The following is a 15,965-nucleotide window of genomic DNA, read 5'->3' on the forward strand; positions in this document are numbered from 1 at the left end:
AGGGACATATCTGCTTCCCCACCTTGAGAGACACTTAGCAAGGTGCCTGCCAACAAGCTCCCCCTGCATCCACGTTTACAAAATTCCAGTTTGGTAAAGCAAAACAGGAGAGTTAAGCAGAGTTTGCCCTCTCTTGTCTGCTTATCAGAGGGCCCAAGGCTCAGATTGTTTCTAAGGGGTGACTACCATATCTGATTTCCTCACCGTCTCCCCAGGCCTGGCTGGCTACTTGGAACATATCAGAATTTCACCGATGGCACTGAATGAAGCAATGCTTCAGTGACTGTGCATGCCAGGTGTCTGCTGACTTCAAGAATGCCCTCCTACTTCACCATTGCCATGAGCCACTGGTGGGATAAGAGGGATGTGTGCTCAAATTTTACTTGGGGGGAGGTGAGGCGAGAGCTTGCTGATCCTAGGTGAGATTCCAGCAGAAAAAGAGTGACAAAGGAAGGAGAGATGTAAAGTATCAGATACAATGAGAGAGACAATGAGCCAGTGTTACTGCTATGTGGGCAGCACAGTGCTTGGTACTAAGGGAAATAATAAAACATTAAGAAGACATGCTCCTAACTTTCAAGAACTTATGCAAAGAAAGGGAAAAACATAGGTATGTTTGTGGAATAAGAATAAAGCTTGCTAGAACTTCGAACTGAGCACAAAGCCAAGCACAGGCAGCTAGTCAATAAATACTGGTTGAATGAATGATGTGAGTCTCTGTGTGTGTGTGTGTGTGTGTGTGTGTGTGTGTGTGTATGTTTTGGGGAGGGGCTGTGTGTCTGGGGGTGTGCATGAATGTGTGTTTGGGTGGTGAGGTGTTGGAAGAAGAATGGAGACCACTTGGTCTCCAGAAGATGTAACTGGAGAGGTACATCCTTCCTGCCATGGAGAGCCTCGAGTACCTGCTGGGATGTCTGGGCCACATGCTGTATGAGGAAGAGGGAGTGAGTGACGTTTTCTTAGAGTAAGAGAGTGGCATGGTGGTTCCATGGGCTGTCAGGAGATTACTTTGTGGCAGGTAAGGCCCTTGGCATGCAGGGAGGAAACGGGGAAGGAGGAGGTCATTAGTATTACAGAAACCAGTCACCAGAAAGTAGAGAGAATCAGACAGGAGGTGCTGCTAGAGGAAATCTGTGACCCCCACCCTCCTTCTCTGGCTGAGGCTGACTACTGCTAAAGCACAAAGGCACGCAGGGTGTGACCATAATGCAATGGCTGGTGTCTTTACTCAAACAATTGGTAACTGAAATCAAAATGAGTGCTCCTACGGTCACTTGGGAAGTCATACAATGTCTTTGGTGGAAAGAGATGTGCCAAGTAAGAAAATCACATTTCTTTTGTGGCTCTATAGCAGATTAAAGGTGAACACAGATTTTTTGACTCTCCACACAGGGAGAGGTAGGGTCTACATCTGCCTCCATTAAATAAAAGTGGGGCTCTGTGAATGATTGCACTAGCAGAATATGGTGGTGGTGACACTATGGCTGTTATGGCGCCTAGGTCTAGCCACTTTCACTTCCTGCCTCTTAGAATGCTCACTCTGGGGGAAGCCGGGCACCAACGAAGACATGTCCCTAAGCTTAGTCCACCATGGAGTGAGGAAGCCCAAGCTGGCCACGTGGAAAGGCCACGTGGGATGAGAGATGCCAGGCAGCCCCGAGCTGTTCCAGCTGCCCTGACGGGGCACCAAACGTGAGGAATGAAGAGGCCATCCTGGATGCTCTGTCCTGCTAAGCTTCAGGTGACTCTGTCCCCAGCCAACAGCTGACTGCAACCCACAGAAGACCCTAAGGGAGAACTAGCCAAACCCAATCAACTCATGGAACCATGAGCAATAATAATAGGTTGTTTTTCTGAAACACTAAATTTTAAGGTGATTTGTTACATCAGATCATTGGAACAGGCTCTAATCGAAATGCCAAATAAGAAGTTCCAAAACCGCTTCCAACAATTGCAGCATCCCAGAAGGATTCTGCAAAAAGCAACATTCACTTACATGTATAAGTTGTGGCTTTTAAAAAAGTGTTTGTTTTATTTTGTATTCACATAAAAGCAAGGCTGTAGATTTCACATATAATCATAAATCAAACATATATATACAGAACCAAGCCAGAATCATTGATGCCAAGAAGCGAACATAGAAGAAATAATACCAGCAGTTAACTTGCTATATACCAGGCTATGCTTAGCACTTGTCCTGGGTTATTTCATTCGGTCTTGCCAGCACCTAGTTAGGTAGGAAATACTACTATATCCATTTTCTAGATGAGGGAACTGAGGCCCAGAAAGATTAAATAACTTCCCCAAAGCACAGAGAGAGCAAGCAGCAGATATTACATACCAATTGATCTGTGTGATTCTCGGGCTCACACTTTTTAACACTAAACACTGGTTCCAACTGATCACACCAACTGAAGCTATATTTTCTAAATTAGACTTCTCAAACTGTGGTGAAGGATCATTTTTTTTCCCCAAGCTGTCACTGTCTGATATTTTATATTTCCATGCCTGAATGTTTCGGCATTGTCCAACTGCTAGAAAAGTTTCTCAATTCTTGCTCTCAAGTTCTGTACACACCCCATCGGGACCTGGTAATGAACAGTTTGTGGACATTCAGTCTGGCCCACAGTTTGAGTAGCAACTTCTACATTATCTGTCTAACCTGTCCACTCAGGGGCCCATGCTTCAGGCTGTAATACCCAACATGAAAGGCTAGAAGCTGTTTCTGATATTTCAAGATTTCCAACAGAAATTGGAAAAGTACCCTTAATAACAGTTATTCTGTTTCTGTCCCAGTGGGGTGCACTGCAATATAATTCTAACACTCAGTACCAAGAGTTAGAGCAGCCCCCCTGAGTTAAGGGCTGTTTTACACAAGACTGCCCTCACTTCAGATGCCAGCTGCATGTGGGGTTCCCAGGCCATCCACAGTAACAGCTGTCCAGCTACCAATCCCCAGATTCTTAGCACACCCTTCAGGTTTGATAATTTGCTAGAATGACTATTGGAAGTGATTATGGTTATGAATCTATCGTAAAGGATACACATAGGGTGGTATCTGGAAGGAATGCAGTTTCCACACCCTTTCCCCTTGGAATCTGGCTGTGTCACACTCCTGGCACATCAATGTGTTCACTAACCAGAAAGTTCCACAGAGCCCCGGCGTCCAGAGTTTTTACCAAGGTTTCATTAGGTAGGCATGATTGATTATATCACTGGCCGGGTGACTGAACTCAATCTCCAGTCTTTCTCTTCTCCCAGGAGGTTGGGCTGGCCCAAAGTACCAACCCCATAATTTCACCTGGCTGATCTTTCCGGTGACCAAGCCCAGCCTATCATTAGCATAACAAAGACAGTCCTATCACTCAGGAAATTCCAAGAGTTTTAGGAGCTACATGCCAGGAATCCTGGGCAAAGCCCAGACAAATTCTTTATTATACCACACTAGGGCTGCAGTAGCTAATTTAAAAGGCAGTCTTTCTGCCTCTGGCTGAGAATTATTACCTGCTTTCCCTGCACCGAACATGAGCTCAGTGGGCAACTGAAGAATGGGAAACAGAGGTTTCTTATTTCAGCATTTGCTCAAGAGAAAAATTTTAAAACACAGAGGCAAAGGTGAGGTATGTGCAGAATGATAGGAAGTGAAATAACAAAAACAAAGACTTGAGCTGTGGAAAGTTCTGGCCTTGGGGCTCAAGGCTGAAAGCCAGTGCCCCATACTCCAGATGAACTAATGTTGCCTTAAGTTTTATAGAGTCAAGAAACCGCAGGAACTCAAGTGGAGAAGGCTAGCCTGCTGAAGTTCATGGCAGGATTCAGATTATCACACATAAACTTCATTATATGAAAATGCCTAGTTCCTGGCTGGAGAAGTGGGAAGTCTTGTTTGTCACGGGGAGGTGACAGACATGAAAGGGAGGGGGAATAATGAGAGGATGTCTGAGGACACAAAGAAAGGGAAGAAGAGCCTGGCAGGGCAGAGGGGGCCAGAACCCAGCAGTAGAGTGTGTCCTCTCCACCTGGAGTGCTGGGAAGAGGCAGGGTTCCTGAAGCCCTCTGAGTACCATGAAAGGAGCAAGTATCCCAATGCAAGAGTGAAGACTCGTCATTAGGTAAGGCTTACTTACGTGGCTCCTAACGCAGCACAGTAATAATAGAAAGGAGTGGGTTTGCTGCCTCGGCGCATGATTAGGCTTCAACTCTTAATGATCCAAAAGTCTTGGCTACAGCCTCTGTAGCTGCAAATCTTCTGTTGCCAATTAAGGGAACATTCTCCAAAATGATTAAGTCTCAAGGCAATGTCAAATCCTCTGCTAGCGAAACGCTACAGAAATCGCTAGTTCCAGTCGCCAGCGTATTTGTAACCAGCCAGGTTAGAGAGAGGTGGGGACGTCACCAATGTCATAGCCCTGGATCATCCTTTTCCTTAACATGACCGTACAGCCTAACAGAAAGGAAGGTTTCACTAAGCAACAGAAAACACAATTTTTGTTTCTCTAATATAGTCCATCTGAAATGTTATAATGATACAGCTTAAACATCTGTAATACTCAGTGCAACAAATAGCCCATCATTAGCTGGTGCGGTATTAATATAAATGGCATCGGGGGATATGAAAGTCCCATCAGGCAACACCTGTCCCCAGTGCGATGGGAAAGCGCTCCCTAATCACACGTGTGCTTCCTTGAGGGTGGTTCAAGTGGCTGGGGCTGTTGAGCTCTTGCCAGTTTTCCCCTGGGAAGAGCAATGGCGAGATCATACTCATCCCAGATGAGGTGTGACTTTGTCTTCCTTTCCGTGGCGATTCTAACGGTATTACCTGGCAGGGTGAAGGTTTAAATTCCCAGTGGATGTTCTCTGCCTACTTGAACTCTTTTCTCCATTCCCAATCTTTCTCCTGCTTCTGCTTCCTTTCTAGCCAAGCCTCTAGGGAACTTCTGTTTTTGCAGGCCAAAATCGCAAGTGCCCCACTGCTGAAAATTACTGAGATTGTTTTACCCACTCAGGGAGGTGGGTGCCCACATCTTAGATACTAATTCCCAAACAAAGAAACAAGTCACATTTCCTCATGGATATTCAAACTAGTACAAAAGAGTGTTTAAAATTCTCCTTCAAAGTGTTCTGAGAGAAATCACGTTTTCCGAAAGGCACCATTTATCACAAGTTGTCAGATGAAATTATGAAATGTAAACACTGCCACAGAGGAACATTACAGCGCAGCTTAGGGTTAATGCAGCTAACTTCTTATTTTGTTCAAGGGCAGAGAGAAGTTAATACTAGGCCTTGCCACCTTAATGATGTCCCTCCTAAGCCCTGTGGGACAAGCTTTATCGCCGATTTTCTTGAATGGAGAGGTTTTTTTTTAAAACACACTTTGACTGATGTGTCTGCTACAGCTGCCAGCCGGCCAGGTTTTCTGTGGGTCTGAGAAACACTCACATCCTTTTTGGTGTTGAAGAGTTGCCTGGACTAATTTTAAGTCTACGTATTTATTTTAATGTTGAAATAATAAAGAAGATTTAGCGCGTGAGCTATAGTGAGACACTCATGTATCTTAATAGCCTTCAGGAGTCATTTTCTTTCAGAATCATTTTTCTAAAATTAGCTCTTGTCACATATCTGAGAAAACTGTCTGCAGGAAAGAGGAAGATACCTCCCCCAGCTGGAATTCTTTTTTATCTCTTAACATGCTTGTTGGCTCCTTTTACAAATGAGCTCTTTTCTTTTCTTTTTTCCTTTTTTGTAAATGTAAGAAAGCCTCCAGACTGCTAAATGCAGAATGCCATGGTGCACTGCCTAATCCATCCTCACTGGAGCCCAAGCCCATTCTTAAGCTAATGTCCGGAAGAACAGAAAGAAAAAGGTCTCTGGGGCAGCAGCCTCTTGGTGGGGGCAGGACAGCCACGCTGCTGAGCAGAGCACCCCAGGCAGGACTGCCAGGTCTTGGTGCAAGGGCAGTCCCCCTATAGGGGACGCCTTCTGCTGTGACCAGGGCTGTCTGACTCGAGTTGATGTGGCAACCCCGAGAGCCACGGAGGGCACTGCTAGGGCTGGCAGACCCAAAGACATCGCTTGGCCAACAGTAAGTTTAAGACACTGCCAGGGCTTCTGGTTAATGCAAAATTTGGACGTTTGAGCAACCTGCAGTGAGGAAGCCTGCAAGCTCCTTAAAGGCAGGACCACATTTTCTTCAGTCTTGTGTCCCTGCCAACCAAAGTGGGCTAGCAGCGGTGGAAGGTTCCCTTCAAATATTTCTGAATTAAATGAAATGAGTGCTTGGAATCAGTAAAAGAAGTGGGGGGAGGTACTGCATAGGGAGCGCCCACCGAGCTCTCTGCTGCTCTGGAAGGCTGTGCTTGGCTCCCTGCACTGTCAGTACGGTGGGAGTCTGGGGGGCTCCAGGTGGGTGCTCGGGTAGGCCGCGGTGGGGTCAGGTTTGTGTTACTAGCGGTGGTGGTGGCAGTGGGCAGGGTGCTGGTGGATGCACCGGCAGCAGTGCTGTCAGAGGCTGCCATCGGCCAAATGCTACCACGTGCCAGGCCCTGTGCTGAGCACGCATCTTCAGCTCCTCATCTCAGTCTCATCTTGACAACGAAACCCTTAATAAACACTATTACTCTCATTAGGTATATAAAGAAACTGAAGCTCCAAGTGGTTCCGTTCTGGTATGTTGTCCCAGAGTCTTTCTTTGACTAGATCATGGAGCCAGAAAAAATTGTTGGTGCTACTGGAGCACCAGCCTTACTAATTTAATGAGATTTTTTTCTCTCTCTCTGCTCCAGAGTACCATGCCTAATTTCAGTTCAGTTCTCTAAATTTGCCAGGCCATGTAACCCCCTCATACCCTGCTTTCCCCAAACATCCCTGTCTTTCTTTGCTGGAGTAACTGATTTTTCCAGTTACATCTCAGAATCCACCCCTCCAGGTACCTGGCATTTACCAGAGAGAGCTTCGTCTTGGGACACCCCCCCAGCAGATTTTTCCCCCTCAGAATGGGCTGCCAACTCACTGACATTTCCAGAGAGGCTACAGGTGTTCAGGCCCGTGACTGCAGGAGTTGCCATCTAGGTAGGAAGGCAAAATGATGCTGACCTCTTTGTTGCTCAGTCCTAGGATTGCTCAATGTGTGAGGAGCAAAGTGGATTGAAGTAATCCCAAGGGCTTCAAAGAGGAGGGGGACTGAAGTTGGAGATGAAGGACAGACACATCAGTACGGAAGAGAATTGGTGATTTGACGCCAGTGGAATGCCTGAGCTTGGCTGGACAAGAGTGAGCTGCTCTTAAAAGACGATGGCATTATCTTTGTGGGTCGGATAATTCCAGCAGTACAGGGTTTTTGCTTCAGAGGCAGGGCAGATGGGAAATAGTTTAAAAGGCAAAGATTCACATATGTGAGCCACTCTGGGCAGCTTTCAGTTGGGAAATGGGGAGGTGGAAATGAGTCCAGACGGCTACCATTGGTTGTGCACAGACAACACAAGCTGCCTGCTAGCTAGGGGTCTGCTGGCTTCCTGAAATAGCATTCATCAGCTTTGGACATGGTGGCTTGTTTGTTGTATAATAACCAGCATTCAAATATTTATACTTTATGCCAATAATGTGCCAAGGCTGACGATCGGAGCTGTAAATTCACTTCAGCACTGACGTCTAACAGTCAAGAAGATGGAAGGTTGCACACCTACCACTGGACTTGAACGGTTTATGTGGATTCCTAAAACGTAAGTGGGCTTTGGAGTGAAAGCGTAGGTGGCTGGCAGGTGGCTCCTACACAGAGGCTTCTGTACGCGCAGAGGCCTCTACTTCACAGGAAAAGCAATGTAGGTTACTCCAGTCCAGAGGTGCAGGACATCACTGGGCTGGCAGTGGGCAGGCATGTGATGGTGGCAGAGTGCGGCGAGTGTGGGCCACCATCCCTGGCTTACACATTGGGTGCTCTGGAGCGAGACACATGACAGTCTGTTACGAAGAGTAAAGGCAGCATATGGTGGACCAGAAAGCCCTGTGGTCATGCAGCCTGTTCCTAACTGTGTAATTTTAAATAGGCCTTAATTTTAGATAAGCCTCAGTTTCATCAAATGTGAATCAAAACAAGGCCTAGATCATCACTGTTCTATGAGACGAATAGATAAGATGACATGCCTAACACAGTCCTGGCCCAAAGTGAGAACACGATAAATAATATTTTTCAGTCCAAGTTTTGAAATTCCATAAAAGTGGCATAACAAGCATGGATTTCACTGTATGAGTATTGGCCCCGTGTGTAGACACTTGACAGTTTAGTAGGCACCCCACTCTTTCAATGACCTTAACTTAACATGTGGTGTTCTGTTTAGATAAACATTAGTGCCCGACTCAAGCTAATAAGCACTAAATAAGCCCTGCCTAAATAAAGTCCTCCGTCTCGTGTTTCAGTCCTATAAAGTAAACCTGTCACGGACCAAATGCCTGATAAGTACCTTCTAATGGGTTTACTGTGTTAATCAGTTTATTATAATTTATGCTGCTATAATTCAACAAATACTTAAGTCTAATGCCAGGTTGCATGTATATCACATGATGCCTTGCCTTTGGAGAACTGACTTAGTTCTTGGGAAGTTAAGATTTACATTCTTGAGTAACAAAAGAGTGAGCAAAAAGGGTATTATAGATTCAGCTCCAAAATCTCTCAACAGTCCAGACAATGAGACCTCTCACAAGAACCCAGAGAAGCAAGGGTGCTTCCAAGTGCCCTTTCAGAAGATTTCAAAGGCTCCATGTGGCATTTGTTTCTCTCACTGGAAAGAGAGTGTTATGTGGCAAGAGCTCCATCTTAAAAAAAAAAAAAAAAGCTAAATGCCTTAGCTCCATCTCCATGGGTAAATTTCAAGTGTAGCGGATGAGAAAGTAAAGGCTACAAAAGCAAACATACAGAACTGGGCCATTTATGTAAAATGTTTAAACACACAATATCCACTCCATCTAGTAGCTACCTCCAAGGAGGGAGGACAGAGGTTTGGATGGGTGGGAGGGGGGATGCTTGTGTGGTCACCAAAATATTTCTCTTCTTATAAAGAAAAAATTGGATGTAAATATAGCAAAATATTAATATGTATTCAAACTCCCTTATTGTATTTAGTGTCTCTATTTTACCACATATTTAAACTATTTAATAATTTTAAACAATAACAAAATTGTAAAAATAAAGTTGTAATAAAAGTTGCAAAGTTATAAAAATAAGAAAGAGAAATCATTGTGTTGATATATATACATCTTTATTTCCAAATGCCCTTAGGTAACAATTCCTGCTAATCTAGCAACACGAAACATAAATCTAACATTTTACACTGGACTCTAGATTTAGTTAAAGCTTTCACATGATAACATTATCAGTCAAGAAAAGAATAACTTAACACTATAAGGCTGCGGTCCCCGATCCCTGGACCTCGGATGGGTACTTGTCTGTGGCCTATTAGGGACCAGGCCACAGAGCTACGCCCCCGCCCCCCTGTCCATGGAAACATTGTCTTCCATGAAACTTAGCAACTGGGGTCACACAGCAGGAGGTGAGCAGCAGGTACCTGAGCGTGTTATAAGGGTTTATGCAAGCGTTGAAGAGCACCAGGTTTACAGTGGGACAAAGATTCAGGCCCTGACTCTTAGCTATCCACGTGAAGTCAGGCAAGTTTCTTTACCTCTTTGAACCTCATCTTCGTCTTCTGTAAAATGAAGATAATCCCAACCTCATAGAGTTGTTATAGAAGAACATATTTTAAATGAGAAAATGGAAATAAATTATCTGTTATCATTCCCATAAACAATAGGTATTTTAAAATACCAGCTCTGCTGCGTGCCTGCAGGCTGTCCTAAGCGCTTCCATGTACCATCTCGACTCCTAACTGCTGGGACAATGCAGTCTCTCCCAGCCTTCCTCTTTCCTTATTGAGGAATGTCCCCGGAGTAACATCCTGGCCTCTTGCTCTACCTTGTAATCCTTCCCATAAAAAAGGAGTCCCTAGTCCAAAAGAGAGGCACTGATCATGGTGTGAGTCTCTGGAGGCCCAAACTGTCCCTCAGTGGGTTTGTTCAAGGTCTAGACTTGGGTGTATGAAGGAAAAGGGAGAATTGGCAATAATACAACTTGTTCCTCATACCCAGGCCACAATCTTGGCATGGCTTTGTCACTGAAACACGTGATATTTTAACCTCCATCTGTCTGACACTCATGGCACCGACTGAGGTGCTGAGCAGTTACTATGTGAGTCTCCCTCCAATCCTACGCCCACCGGGAAACCACAGTCAAGCCCATTGCATGGATGAGAAGCAGGAGTTGCAGTGAGGGGACTTTTAAAAGCACCCCTTGTTAACATTGGGGGCAGTCAGGCAGAATGAGGACAGGGATGACATTTGCTCTCCTTACCCCCAGTGTTGTTGAAAATAACCAAGGAAAAAGTGTATTAGCAAGAACATTTTGAATTTAGATGTCTTACTAATTTGTTCAGTTTTCATGATGTTGAGGAATAGTCAATATTTAGATTTAATAATTATGTCACAGGGATCTTGGTTAATTTCTTGGTTCATAAAATAAGTATAAATGAAAAGATGATCCTGGTGCACACAAAAAAGAGTCACCTTGGCAGGTGTAGAGGTGCCAGTGAGAATCATGGACAGGTGAACATTCCTCTGGGCAAGTAAAGAGGTACTTGTTTGCTTTGTAAGTAGCATTAACTCTACTGAAGTTTGGGTTTAAGGATGGAACTTTTAAGACCATATTAAAAAACAAAATGCCAAGTTGTTAATAATGACCTAACACCTTGGTCCTTACAATGGGATATGTTTTCCTTAGATGTCATGGGATTAAGCCAGCCAGGTCTTCCTGGGGTGGTGATTTTCACAGAAGGCTTGGAATCTTTTTATATTAAAGCATATACACACTTATTTTGAAATCAAACATAAAATCAACTTAAATTTTTAATAGAAAACATGAGCCTTCAAAGAAATTTCTCAGTGTGGGGCTTTGAGCTCTGCCACTGAGCCTCCGGAGGTCCGTGTTCCCCTCTGTGCGCAGAGCTGCCCCCGTGGAAAAGTATGAGCAGCATGACCTTAGCTGGGGTGAGACTCCAGAATAAGGACCCACAGCAGACTTACGAATAACCTGGACACAGGTCGGGCGTTTGCTCTATGGTGTGCTTGTCCAGGTTTTACTTTTCAAAGCCAGTAAAAAGATGCCAGATTGTGAAATAATTTCTGAGGTTTCTAACTCTGAGGACTAGCTTGCTCTGATAATATCTTCCAATTTCCAACAAACTGCAGTCATGCCAGTCACTGCGTGACTGTTCCCATGTGAACAGCAGCACAAACTTTCTTTTACATGTGTGCACACGTGCAGACATGAGCACAGAACTGACAGTCCACGACACACTCACCCATTGCTTTATTCATTCTACGGACATTTAAGTGCCTACTCTGTACTGGATTCTAAGTAGACAACGATGAGTAAAGCAAATGTAACTTCTCCCCCTGTTGAGCTGACAGTGATGTGGGAAAAGCAGAAATTAAGTATACAAATCTTGCAGGATACTGTGCAGTCTTAATTGATTTGTTTTTCCATTTTCTCTTACCCCATGACATTCCTCTATTCACAGGCCTACACTGTAAGACCTCCCATCCCTAAAGGATAATTGTCACGAAGGAACCAGAAGGGAGCTATGTCAATTCTTGGCTTTTAAGTTCAAAAGCTGTATTTCAAAGGGTAGAGCAGGGAGGATGACAATTTGGAAGAATACTTGCTAAGTCAGTTTTCTTTTGCTCAAGGGGAGATAAAAATTATCTCTGGGCTGACAGAAAAGGAGAATGGGAGTCGAGGCAGATGAGTTAGATACTGGGCCAGGGTCAGTATCCCCCATACACTGCCAACCCCAAACCCACTGGGGTTAATGCCAAGAGGAAGAGGACAAGAACCCTAGGCAAGTTCGAGGGCTGAATGGAGAAAGGATCGCACCACACTCTGTTCCTTGAATCCTGGATGTGATGATGCAGGAATTCCCAAGCACTGTGATGACTGTGTGAGCCAGAGTCTTCTGTGCCCAGAATGGCGTGGGAGAACAGCCGTAAGTAGCCCCAAGTAGGGAGAATCCACAGACCCAAAGGGATTTGCAGGCACGGGCGTGGGGGGTGTGACAGCAGTGGGCAGCACATACTACAATGCGCACAAAGCAGGAGACCAGGTGGGAAGCTAATGCTGGGACAGCACTACGCACGTGTAAGAGGATGCCCACTAAGGACTAGACAACCCAATGATGTCATGAGGCTATCTAAGCCCCCAGGCATTAGAGGGGAAACAAAGAATCCAAATCACCTACATTTACAACGTCAACTTTATTTAATCAACTAAAAGGATTGGCTGCACTGGCAGTTAAATTTCCCAATACTGAGTGGAATGGGGTCTCAAAACATAGCTTAAGCTGAATTTAGATAACACTGCATTTCTTGAACATTTGTGGATGTAGATGAAAAATATATACCTGTTACATAAATGCAGCATAATTGTGCTGTGTTCTCTAAATACAGATGTCTCCCCACATTTGTTTATACCTATACCCTTCATTTCTTCCCTGAACTGCGATCCATATAATCATCTGCCTATGTGATATCTCTGCTTAAATGTTCTCTAGGAATCTCACCCTTAACATCCAAACAAACCACCTGTTATTCTCTTCTCATCCCTTAGTCTTCCCCACCCAATAAAGATCATGGCCGTTCAACCCGCTGCCCAGGTCTAGACTTTTGTTGTTGTTCTTGACTCCTTTTTCCACTTACACGCACATGCAGTCCATACCTCCAGCACACCCTAAGAGCCCTAACTCCAAAACATACCTCCTCTGACAGCCCGTGTTCTCCAGCACCCTCAGGTGGGCCCAGCCACCTCACTGCATTGGTGTGAGAACTCTGGACCAGTCCCCCACTTCCATCCTACCTCTCTTCTGTGGCTGCTCCACAGCAGTTGGAATGACACTTTTAAAATGGCAATTTGATACGGCCGATTCCCAGTTCTCAGCCCTCCACAGCTCACCCACTCCAGGACTTTTGCACAGGCCCTTCCCTCAACTGGGACAATCCTCCTCTACAAACAGGCCTGGCTTTTCCAGGCTTTGTTGAAATCTCAGCTCAAATGCCACCTCTTCAGAAAGGGTTTCCCTCCAGCCCTTTCTCATCCCATCCTCTCTACCCCTCTTGGTTGGCTTTGTTTTGATTTTGGCACCTTTCACCACCAGATATGCTTATTTGTTTATTGCCTTTCTTCTGTAGTGAGCCCTAATCTGCAGGAGGGAAACCTGTCTTTGTAGTTAACCATGCATTCTCAGAGCTTGGAACAGTGCCCGGCACAGAGCAAGCGCTCAGTCAGCCCATGAAGGAGGTCGGGAAGAAAATGAATAAGGTGCTGTGAGACCAAGGACTTTGGGGCATAATTCCAAATGGGGAGCCTGGGAAGGTCTTTGGGAGCCCGTAAAACTTAAGCTGGGAACAAATGGATGGTGAGGACTTAGGTCCCTGGGCATAGGGGCACACTTCAAGTGGAGGAAACAAGAGCTGCAAGGGTGAGGCAGCTGAGACGTGTGCACCGTGCACTGCAGCCTGGGTATGCGCAGAGCTGTACAGCAGACCCTCTTGACACAGGTCAGACCACTCGGTATAATCTACAAACACATCATGATATGGAAAGGCTGGCTTCTATAAAATAGACAAACAACAACTTTCGAAAATATTATAATTTTAACGTCTTATCACATCTAATGACATAAATAAAACGCAATGGGTTTCAGCATCCCCGTCTCAACTCAGTAAAGACTTTCCCTTGCAAAGGGTTTTGCACCAGCCACATTCAACTGAGATATGGGAACTCAAAAGTATGGCATCTGTGATGCGTGGAACTGGAAAGAGAGAAACGTGAAAATAATAACATAGCCATACCCACCCAGCGTCAGTGACCGCACAAAACTTCTGCTGGCTTCAGCAGGACCAAACATTTTACAGTCTAACACATACAGGCGGCACCAATGCCAAATGCTTGAAACCCAAATCCAAGTCCACTCCTGAAATGTCAGTGACAGAAATTAAAGGAGGAATAGAAGGTTTAGACTATAGTTGTGGCTAAATCATCAGACTCAGAACATACAATTAACCAGGACAACACAGGAAAATAGCACAACAAAAAAGAAAAACACTGAACATTGCGTGTGTCTGAGATGACATCATGAATCACAAAACCTGATGTATTCTGATTCCATATCTACACTGAACAAGTAATCAACTTATCTTCCCCCCACCAGCCCATCCAGCCCTTTTTCCTTCCTACCGAAATCTCTCTCTGGCCTGTGGAAAGCTTTCTCCCAATTTGTAAATAATTCATGGCATATAAACTGCACGCCTCCCCATTAATGAGAATATTCATGTATGTATATATTTGTGCATGTGTGTGTGCATATATGTATATACACAAGCACCTGTGTGTGTATTAAGAATTTATTATATGTCCAGGCACTGTGTTAGATGGTGGAGATTAAAAAAATAATACAACACAGTCTTATCTTCCATGATCCTATAATTTAGTGAAAATTACTGGTAAAATTGTCTTTATAATACCTGTGTCAGCCAAGAATATTGCATCACTAAATAAAATAGATGTTCACTTATTCTTATTTCATACTTTTATGTAAATATGCAAATGGCATTACAATAAGAATATCTGCATCTAATTTCCATGCTGAGTAAATGACAGTTTTATAGCAGAAAAGAAAGCACTTATCCAACATTTATTCACTCAACAAACATCTCTTGTAAGCCACACAGTCAGACATAAAATTATTAGTGATCACTGTGTATATGACATGCAGCTTAAATGAAATGCTAATACCCCTGCAACCAGAGTCATAAAGCAGCACCGATCTTTATGTTGCCTCTCGCTCCAGCGTGCGTTTGCTCATTTTATTTCTGCTCTTGGCAAGATTTAAATAAAGGCTTTTTTTTTCTTTGCTCTACAAATGTTTGCAGCAGCTATATTACACTGACTTAACACAGCATTAACTACAGTACAAATACATACTCCCTAGATTGCTTTCTGAGAAAGGAAAATGTTTATGATCTCTATCACAGAAACACTGAATTCATCAGTCTAAAATTTATTTAAAATGTCAGATGAGTTGGATAAAAATCTATATCTGGAATTCATTTCTGAACAGTGTAGGGTTATTACTTTGACTGCAAAGAAAAAAAATAATATGCCCTAAAAAATGTTCTGGCTCTCTCAGAATGTAAAGTTCAAGTTAAGCCATGTATGGCTACTGTGGGTTTACGCTGCATTATGTGCTCTTTTTATTTATTTTTTTTATTTTAGGATATTATGAGGGTACAAACATTTTGGTTACATTTTATGTTTTTGCCTCACCCAAGCGAGAGTTAGAGGCATGCCCTTCCCCTCTACAATGCTCACCGTGTCCTTTAGTTGTAGGTTTACTGCCCCTCATCCTCCTAATCCCTGGAGAGTATTACTGCCATGTAAGCACCCTAGTGTTCATCAGTTAGTACCAATTTGATGGCGAGTACAAGTGGAGCCCATTCTTCCGATCTTGTGATACTTCACTTCGGCTAATGGGCTCAAGTTCAATCCAGGAAAATATAAGAGGTGCTAGATCACTGTCCTTTCTTATAATTGAGTAATATTCCATTGTATACATATACCAAATTTTAATAATCCACTCATGAATTGACAGGCACTTGGGTTGTTTCCATATCCTTGCAATAGTGAATTGTGCTGCCATAAACATTTGGGTGCAGATGTGTCTATTATAGCATATCTTTTGCTCTTTGGGGTAGATGCCTAATAGTGCTATTGCTGGATTGAATGGTATTTCTATTCTTAGCTCTCTGAGGTATCTCCAAATTCTTTTCCACAGAGGTTGCACTAATTTGCAGTCCCACCAGCAATGTAA

At 44.0% G+C, this 15,965-nt stretch overlaps 1 protein-coding gene across 1 annotated transcript in view; it reads right to left on the reverse strand.

Moving 5' to 3' along the window:
* The window catches only part of ST6GAL2 (ST6 beta-galactosamide alpha-2,6-sialyltranferase 2), a 92,387-nt gene that overhangs the window by 44,855 nt on the left and 31,567 nt on the right, over window positions 1–15,965 (reverse strand). The window lies entirely within an intron of this gene.

The sequence above is a fragment of the Propithecus coquereli genome, unplaced genomic scaffold (genome assembly GCF_000956105.1).
Source record: "Propithecus coquereli isolate 6110/MARCELLA unplaced genomic scaffold, Pcoq_1.0 Scaffold88, whole genome shotgun sequence".
In the NCBI taxonomy this organism is placed as follows: domain Eukaryota; kingdom Metazoa; phylum Chordata; class Mammalia; order Primates; family Indriidae; genus Propithecus; species Propithecus coquereli.